The 10500-nt window shown below is 32.7% G+C and overlaps 1 pseudogene; it reads left to right on the forward strand.

Moving 5' to 3' along the window:
* LOC107156042 overlaps positions 1-9869 on the forward strand; it is a 22263-nt pseudogene extending 12394 nt beyond the window's left edge.
* Positions 9870-10500: the final 631 nt, after the last annotated feature.

Raw genomic sequence — 10500 nt, forward strand, 5'->3', positions numbered from 1 at the left:
TATATATATTAGAGAGAGAGAGAGAGAGAGAGAGAGAGAAAATTATTTCCTGAATGGGACTCTGATGAAAAGTAATCCAATTAATATATGGAGAAAATATATGAACAGACAATACTCAAAAGAATACAAATGGCCAATAATTAAATGTAAAAGATGTTTGACAATTTCACTCATCTAGAAAATGCAAATCAAGCTTACTTTTATATTCCATCTCATCTTAGTCAGAATGACTATTATCAAAGAAAACAAGTGCTGGCAAGGATGCAGGGGGAATGAATTCTTATGTACTACTGTTTGGAATGTAAATTAATGTGGCCACTATGGAAACAGTATGGAGGTTCCTCAGAAAACTAAAAATAAATGTATCACATGTTCTATCTATGCCACTCCTGGGTATATACAAAGGTATCAGAGTCACATCACTGTAAGGACACTTTCATACACATGTTTATTGCAGCAATATTCACAATATCCACATTACGTAATCAGTCTTAATGGCTGTTATGGTTTATTAATTTATGGTTTTATTAATTTACATTCCATAACTATGTTCCATGGTTCCCTTTTCTCTACATCTTCACAATCACCTGTTACCTCTAACCTTTTGATATTAGATACAAGATGTCCTCCAAAAGCTCATGTGTAAAATAATACATGAATTTTCAAAGGTGAAAAGATTAGATTATGAGAGGTATAACTCAATCATTGGATTACTACACTGACATGGATTTATTGGGCAGTAACTGTAAGTAGGTGAGATGTGACTAGGGGAGGTGCGTCACTAGAAGCACTTCGGAGCTTATATTTCGTCCCTGGTGAGCAGAGACAGCTCCTTCTTCTTCTTCCAGACCCCACCATGAACTAACCACTTTACTAACCCTAGACCTTTTCCCCATAACATTCTGCCTCATCTTGGGCCCAGAGCTATGGAATCAGCTGACCATAGATTGAACCTATGAAACCATAAGCAAAAAAAAAAAAAAAAATTTCTCCTCTACATTGTTTTTGTCAGGACTTATGGTCACAGGTATGAAAAATCTGACTAAAACAATGGCCTTCAGTGGACAAATGACCAAAGAAAATGTGGTATACATACACAATGGCGGAGAATTTATCATCCAGAAAAAGAACAAAATCATGTTATTTTCAGAAAACTTGATAGCACTGGAGACCATACTAATAAGTGAAATCAATCACATTCAGAAAGACAAGTGTCACATGTTTTCTATAATATGTGGCATCTAGGAAGAAAAAAAACACAATGGATGACAGGAAAGTAGAAAGAGAAGTATTAGGAAAAAGATAGGGAACTGAGGGAAGGGGAGAAGGGAATAAAGAGGAAAATAGGGAGAGTACATACAACCAAAGTACATTATATGCATGTATAAAATTGTTACCATGGAAGTCATTGTTTTGTACAATTAATATGCACTAATAATCATAAAAATGGATTCAAAAATTAATGTATGATCTAAAAATATGAAAGTGATAGAAGACCATAAACAAATGCTTCAGGACCTGGTATGAGTACATATTTTTTTTGGAAAAGATTTCAAAAGCACAGGAAACCAAAGCAGAAATTGACAAATGGGATTACATCAAACTAAAAAGTGTCTGCCCAGCAAATGAAACAGTCAATGGAGGGAAAAATGCAATGAATAAAATGAGGTAAAATAATTGCAATATATGCATTGGGAAGGGTTTGACATCCAGCATATATAAGAACTCCAAAAATTCAATAGCAAAAAGAAAAAAACCTGAATCAAAATGGGCAATAAAATATTTCTCAAAAGAATTTCTACAAATAATTATTACATGCAAGAAAAAAATGTTCAATATCACTTATCATTAATAAATAAAAATCAAATTCACAATAAGATGTCATCTTACCCCTGTAAGAATGACTAATATCAAAAAGGCTAGAGGTAACAGGTGCTTGTGAAGATGTAGAGAAAAGGGAACCATGGAACATAGTTATGGAATGTAAATTAATATACACATTATGGAAAAGAGCATGGATCTCCTCAAAAAATAAAAATAGAATCACGATAAGATCTAGCAATCTCATTACCGGATAAATATTAAAATTAAATTAATTCAGTATGTTCAGTATGTCAAAGATATGTATATACATATATACATACACACACACGTACTTCTATGTTCATTGTAGTAATATTCACAATAGCAAAAATATATAAACAACTTAAGTGTCCACTAGTAGATAAAGACCTGTAGTCCATACATACAATGAAATACTATTCAACCATAAAAAACTAGATTCATTCATTTGCAACCACAAATATGGAACTGAAGATCATTATGCTAAACGAAATAAGTCAAGCAAAGAAATATAAGTACAGCATGATCTCATTTATACATGAAATATAATATTTTTCCTCAGAAAAATTGAGACTAGAGTGGTGGTTACCAGAACTCAGAAGGGTAGGTTGGAGGGGGCAATAGGGAAATGTTGATTAGTGGGCACTTAATTACAGTACAATCTTACTATAGTAAGAACTTCTTGTGGTTTGTTGCACAGCAGAGTAAAGATATACAATGACATTGTAGTGTATAATACTGTATATTTCAAAAGCTAGAAGAAAATTTTCTGAATAACTTTTCCCCAAAAAAGATAAATGTTTGAGGAGATGGATAATTTCATTTCAATTTTAGCACTACACAATATATACATGCACCAACCTATCACATTGTAACCCTTAAATATGTACAAATTATGATTTTATGTATTAGTCAAAATAAATTCAATTTAAAGTTTAATAAAAATAAAAGAATTTGGAATAAATAATAAGTGGAAAGTTAGTATTATCAAAGGATTAAGAATGGCAAGGGAAAACCAGAAGAGGGTCTAAAAGTCATGAGATTTGAAAAATGGAAAGTTATTACTGTTTGTTTTTAAAATAGCACATTCCACTTGATAGACACACATTAAACTTTTTAAAAATATTTTGTGGTTGTATATGGACAGCATGCCTTTATTTTATTTGTTTCATTTTTATGTGGTGCTAAGGATAGAACCCAGTGCCTCACACATGTTCAGCAAGTGCTCTGCCACTGAGCTACAGCCCCAGCCCACACATTAAATATTTTTGAATGATAAAAGATAAAAGAAGAAAACATAAAAGACATAATCTTATTGAGAAATATCAGTGCAGTACAGGAAGAGTATTGAGGAGGAGAGAGAGGGGATGGGAGAATGGGGGAACAGTGGAATGGATCTGACCTAACTTTTCTATGTACATATATGAATATACCACAGTGAATTTCATCATTATATGTATTCGAAAGAAATCAATTTTTTTAAAAAAAAACTTTAAAATTTTTAAGTATATAGCAGAAAGATCAGTAAAGCAGAGGGGAATGTAAAGGGAAAAGGGATAAAGGAAGTTCTGGGTACTAAATAGAGCAAATTATATTCCATGCTTTCATAATTATGTCAAAATGAATCTTAAGGTTATGTATAACTAAAAAGAACCAACTAAAATCATTAAATTATATTAAAGCATTTAATAGTATCTTCAGTAATGTGATTAAATAATTTTCACTTCAAATTCATTTAAAAGAGATAGCTTTTTAGCTTTCCTGGATTTTCCTATGATGAAATTTGTCATAATAAATAAGGTCCCATTTTTCAAGATTTAAGATTTTTCTCATTTGGATGTCATGGTAATAAACAAAATGAAGCATAAAGTACCAACTCCAAAGACCCCTATTGTAAGATTAGCAATAAATGTGTTCAATTTTTAAAAAGTAGTAAATATTTATTTCATATAGAGTAATATCAATCTTTCCTAAAAATTTCCTGAAAAGCATTTATGCTCTCATTTTAAGATAGGAAGCATGCGCATAGATTATGTAAAGTCTAAATATTTTCTTTTTAAATAAATACATGGTAAATTTAATAAAATTGAAAATTGTATAAATTCTCACAGCCTTGACTTCAAATTATTATTATTTTTTTGTCCTTCTGTTCAATCTGAATTCTAGTGGCTCCATCTTGTGGTGATAATAAGAATAGGTTATCTGTATTATGTGCTTTATTTTTTGTTTTGTTTATAAAAATATCTAAAATAAAACAACTGTAAAAAAAGTAAAGAAACTTAGTTATTACCGATATGTTTAAATATCTTTTCCTTGCCTTAAAACTTCATAGGTAGTAAGAAAAAAAGGCAACACAGGCAGACATTCCAATATGCTATGATTGGTATGAAAAGATAGATTTGCACAAGGGGCAGTTGCTGCAGAAAAGATTTTTATCAACTCTTGGGAAGGTCAGGTAGAAAATGATAATATGTGATTTAACTTTGAGAATTTGGGTTACATGCTGAACTATTGTTACATGTCAGGAGCCAGGTATATCTTTTGGAGGCAGAATGATAAATTTTAATTCCTGAAATTAGGGACAACAGAATGATGCAAATATCATGAGTCAAATTTGAGAGGTAGACAGCCATCGGATATCTTGAGATGATCCCAAAGAAGAGAAATAGGTAGAAATACCCAAAAGGGATTAGTGCAGTGAAATAGTAATTGGAAAGAAAACAGAGGGTATACACTTCTAATCCAGATGCTATTATAAGTTCATCCTTTGAGGCACTATTTTGAACCACATATACAGGAATGTTAGGTAAAATGGTAAAAACAAAAATATATTCAGGTAACAAAGGGAAATATTTTCTGTGAATCATAAATAAAAGAGAAATGCACACTAATCAGTAAAACTAAACAATGACCTGCTGCTCTCTGAGCTCAAAACTGAGTAGTACATGTAGGAATTAATCTCCAACATGATCCTAGGAGTTGAAAGTGCTCAATATATGTAAACTGGAACTAGGAACCCCTATATGTCACATGGTCACTAATAGGAATAATGAATGGTTCTGGAAAACAAGGAATAGTAGCAGGAGTAGCCCCACTTATCGTTATGCCAAATGACCCAGTACAGTACTTTGTGTCAAATCCTACAAATCTAGGCTCATTGGATTAGGATTTCTGGATCCTACTTTATGTACTTTTGCCTGGGATTGCAGAAATCATCCCAATGAACTATAACCCACAGCTGTGACACGGCTCTTTGAGCTACTTGTGTCCAGAGAACCCCAAAATTAACCCAAGTGTGTATGATCAACTAATCTTTGAAAGGGTTCCAAGAATACACAATGGGGGAAATATAATTTCTTTAACAAATAGTATTAAGTAAAGATATATTCAGAGGTTGGGGATTTAACTAAGTGGCAGAATGCTTGCCTAGCACATTCAAGGCTCTGAGTTCAGTCCTCCACCCTAGAAAAAGAAAGAAAGAAAGAAATAGGATACATGCACACACACACACACAAAAAAAGAAACTGACTCTTATCTTACACTAAACACAAAAATCAACACAAAATGAACCACATATCTAAACGTAAGAGCTAAAACTATAAAGCTTCAAAACAGAATCATAAAAGGAAAACTCTCTAGTATTAATCTTGGCAATCATTTCTTTTATTTAACACCAAAAGCACAAGAAATAAAAACAAAAATTGAAAAATAAGACCACATAAAACTCAAAAATTTCTGTACATGAAAGGAAATAATGAACAGAGTGAAAATTCAACTTATGTATAATGGAACAAAATTTATACAAACTGAATATATGATAAAGTGTTGGTATCCAGAAGATATAAAAATTCAAAGAACTCAATAGCAAAAATAACCTGATTTTATAATGACAGAGGACATACATTATCATACCTCCAAAAGAGATATGTGGTATATATCACTAGTCATCAGGGGAATGAAAATCAAAACCTAAATAAGGTATCACTTCTAACCTGTTAGAGTGGATGTTATAAAAATGAAAGATAACATGTACTTGTAAGTATGTGGAAAAATTGGAACATTTGCATACTGCTTTGGGGAACATAAAATGGTGGAGCTTCTATGGAAACAGTATGGAGATGTTCAAAAAAGTTACAAAATAAGACTACCATATAATACAGTAATCCAAATCCCAAGTATATGTCCAAAATACTAGAAATCAGGACACTGTGTTGGTAAATTATAATTATACATAGAAGCGAGATTCATTAGGCAATATTTGTACATGCACATAATGTTATTTCATCTAATTTTCAAGTACCTTTCCTTTCCCTCCCATTCTCCCTTCCCTCAATCCACTTTCTCTACTCTACTGATAGAAAGCAGGATCTTTAAAAATATCTGCAATTCTCTGCTTATTGCAGCAGTTTTACAGTAGCCAAGAAATGGCCATATGTCCATCAATGGATAAAGTAAACATGATATACAAACACATACTGGAATATTATGATAGCAAATTTTAGATGTCAACTGTATTATGAAATACACAGAAAACTGGTGAAGTGTTATTTCTGGGTTGTATTGTGAAACTGTTTCTGGAGGAAATTGAAGTGTGATTTGTTGATCTGAGTGGGGAAGATGTTTCTTCAGTATAGTTTGTCATCTAGAGACCCAGAAAGAACAACAAAAAAAGGAAAGGTGATTTTCTGTCTTTACTACAGCAAGAACACTCTTCTCCTGCCTTTGGACATCAGAACTACAGACTTTCTAGTCTCTGGGCTGCGGAATGATACCAGGATTTCCATGGGTTCCTAATACTTTTTCCTTGGATTATTATACCATCAGATTTCCTGTTTCTGAGACCTTCAAATTTTGACTGATCCATACTAACAAAATCCCAGGGTTTGAAGCTTACAAAAATCCTGTCATGGATATATCAGTGCCCAACATCATATGAACCTAATTCCCTAATAAATCCTCATTTTATCTATACATCAAAGTAGATATATTTCATTGATTCAGTCTATCTGCAGAACCCTGACTAAATAAAATATTATGAAACTTTTTTAAAAGAGAGAGAGTATATTTTAATATATATATTTTTTAGTTTTCAGTGGATACAACATCTTTATTTTATTTTTTTATGTGGTGCTGAGTATTATAACCCAGCGCCCCGCACATGCCAGGAGAACACATTACCACTTTGAGCCACATCCCCAGCCCTTACGAAACTTTTTAAAAGGAAAAATTCTGACACATGTTACACATGTTATATGAACCTGGAAGACATTATACTAATTGAAATAGACCAATCACACTTGAACAAATTCTACATGATTCTATATGTGATATCTAAAACAGTCAAATTCAGAGAAATAGAGAGTACAATGGTGTTTGACAGGGGATGAGGAGGAAAAAACAAGACACAACTGTATGTTTGTGTGAGAGATTCATCTTAAAGGCAAATATTCACATGCTTGATGTGAAAGAATTTAAAAAGATACTCACCAAAACATACTCTGATAGCAAGCAGGTGTTCCTACTCTCATATCCAACAAACCAAAATTCAAACCAAAATCAATCAGAAGAGACAAAGAGTGTCATGTCATACTGGTAAAGGGAACAATCCAACAAGGCAATAAAATGATATTAAATACTTATGCTCCAAATGCCGGTCACCTATTTATGTACAATAAACACTACCCAACATTACAAGTGAGACAAAACCCATTACAATAATACTGGGAGATTTCAACACCTCTATCACCAGCAGATGTCATCAAGACAAAAATCAGTTAAGACTCTTTACACATTAAAAAATGCTATCAAAGAAAAGGACCTAACAGATATCTATAAAATATTTCATCCAACTACAGCCAACTTCACTTTCTTGTCAGCTGCTAACAGAACCATCTAGAAATCTGATCACATTTTGGAATATAAGTCAAGTGTCAGCTATAAAAAATGGATATAAATTTTTGAACTTATCAGATCACAATGAATTGAAATTCTAAGTTAACTGCAAGAAAATCATAATGATTAGCTAAAACCATGGATACTATAAACAATCTGATTTTGATAACCATTCAAACATATCATAGAGGAAATTCAGAGAGAAATTAAGCTAATATAAAATGGTGATAGGTTGAAAATATATCTGAATATCTGGGACACCATGAAGGCAGTTATAAGAGGAAAGTTTGCAGTTATGAGTGTGAAAATTAAAATAATAAGATCCCAAATAAACAATCTAGTGCTTCATCTCAAGGTTCTAATAAAGAAGAACAAACCATTGCCAAAAGAAGTAAAAGGCAGGAAATAATTAAGAGCTGAAATTAATGAAATAAAAAATTAAAAATAATAAGAAGAATCAATTAAAGAGAGAATTGGTCCTTCAAATACATAAACTTGATTGATAATGCCTTAGTCAATCTAAACAAAAATGAAAATACTCAATAAAAAATTATATACTTAGTGAACAATGTAATGCTTTGACATATGAATGTATAGTGAAATGAAATGATTACCACAAGAAAGCTAATCTATGCATCACTTCAGTTACATTTTCTGAGAGAGAGAGAGAGAGAGAGAGCGAGAGAGAGAGCGAGCATGAGCACACATGGTGAGAATACTTAAGATGTTCTTAGCAAAATTCAGATATACAATGCAATATTATTAACTAAAATCACCATGCTGTTACTTTTGGCAAATGATACAATCCTATACTTAGAAGTCCCAAAGAACTCCACCAAAGGACTTCTGGAATTGATAGATTCAGCAAAGTAGGAGAATTCAAAACCAACCTAATAAAACATTATTATGTAAACTAATAATGAATCCACTGCAAAAGAAATCAGGAAAGCAACTCCATTTACAGTAACCCCCCAAAACATAAGTTCCTAGGAATAAATCCAACCAAAGAAGAGTAAGATCTATACAATTAAAATTACAGAACAATGTATTAAAAAATTAAAGAAAACCTTAGAAGATGGAAAGACCTTCAAAGTTCCTAGATAGGCAGAATTTATATAATCAATATGGCCATAGTAACAACAGCAATCAAATGGTTCAATGCAATCCCCATCAAAATTCAGTGACATTCTACATTAAACTAAAAAAATAAAAATAAAAAACAGTCCTACAATTCATATGGAGGACCCAAAATAACCAAAGAAGTTCTAAGCAGATAAAAAGCAATGCTAGAGGCATCAAAATACCTGATCTCAAATTATACCACAAAGTTATAGAAAAAAAATAAAACAAAAACATGTCATTGGCATAAAACAGAAATAAAGAACAATGTAACAGAATAGAAGTCACAAATACAAACCCACATAGATACATTCATATGTTCCTGCAAAACGATGCCAAAAATGCATAATGGAGAAAAGATAACTCTTTTCAAAAATGGTGCTGGAGCTCTTTTTACTGTCCGCTCCCCCCTCACCCCGACTGCTTGCTCGGGCTGCACCATGCTTGCTCTGAGCTCCAGGTTCCTACTAAGCTAGGCCACCACCATTTCACTCCAGTCACCATCATTATTATCTACCTGGACCTCATTAGCCATGATGAAATGTTCTCCCACATTTACAAGATCCAGGAGATCATGGATGGGCTGTGCCTGGAGGTGGAGGGCAAGATGTTCATTGGACAGAGGGTAACATTGATGACTCGCTCATTGTTGGAAATGATGCACTGAAGGACTCGAGAGCCAAGGTACCAAAAGCACAGTAATCCCTGGTGTTGGTATTGTCATAACCATCACTTGCCAGAAACTAGCTTCATAAATAATCATACAAGAAGTACATCAAAAATTACATGAAATCAATCAAAGGCAAATTTGAAGAACAGAGAACAGAGTAAAACCTTTTATGACAGGGCCTGCAGAACAAATCAAGCCCATCCTTGCTAATTTCAAAAACTATCAGTTCTTTATTGGTGAAAACATGAATCCAGATGGTCTGGTCACTTTCCTGAACTACCTTGAGGATGATGTGACCCCACATGTGATTTTCTTTAAAGATGGTTTAGAAGTTGGAAAATGCTAACAAATTAGGCAGTTACTTTGGATCTATCATCTGTCATCATAACTAGTTGTTGCTTGTCATTTACATAACACCAGGACTTAAGACAAATGGAACTGATGTCATCTTCAGCACATTTATTTTTAACTGTGCTTTATTTGGAGTGGAGGCATTGTTTTGTTGTTGTTGTTGTTGTTGTTGTTGTTGTTTAAGAATAATGTCATGTGGGTGGTCTAAAAATAAAGCACATTTAAACTAAAAAAAAAAAAGATGTTAGGAAAATTGGATGCTCATATGTAAAAGAATGCAACTACATCCTTTTCTCTCACCCTGCACAAAACTCAACTCAAATTGCATCAACACATAGGAGTTAAACCAGAAACTTTTTGCAACTGTTACAAAAACGCATAGGGTCAACACTCTTACATTTGTTGCAGGCACTGACTTCTTTAATAAGACTTAAGAAATAAAATAATAAGAATAAGAAATAAGCATAATAAAGCTCAAGAAATAATATTAAGAATCAATGAATGGGATAACATCAAATTTAAAAAGTTGTACAGAGCAAAGTAAAGAAGAGCATGATGAGAGTACTTACAGAATGGAAGAAAACCTTTGCCAGCTAGTCCTCAAAAAAAAGGATTCATATGCAGAA

This window comes from Marmota marmota, unplaced genomic scaffold, assembly GCF_001458135.2.
Source record: "Marmota marmota marmota unplaced genomic scaffold, marMar, whole genome shotgun sequence".
Classification (NCBI taxonomy): Eukaryota; Metazoa; Chordata; class Mammalia; order Rodentia; family Sciuridae; genus Marmota; species Marmota marmota.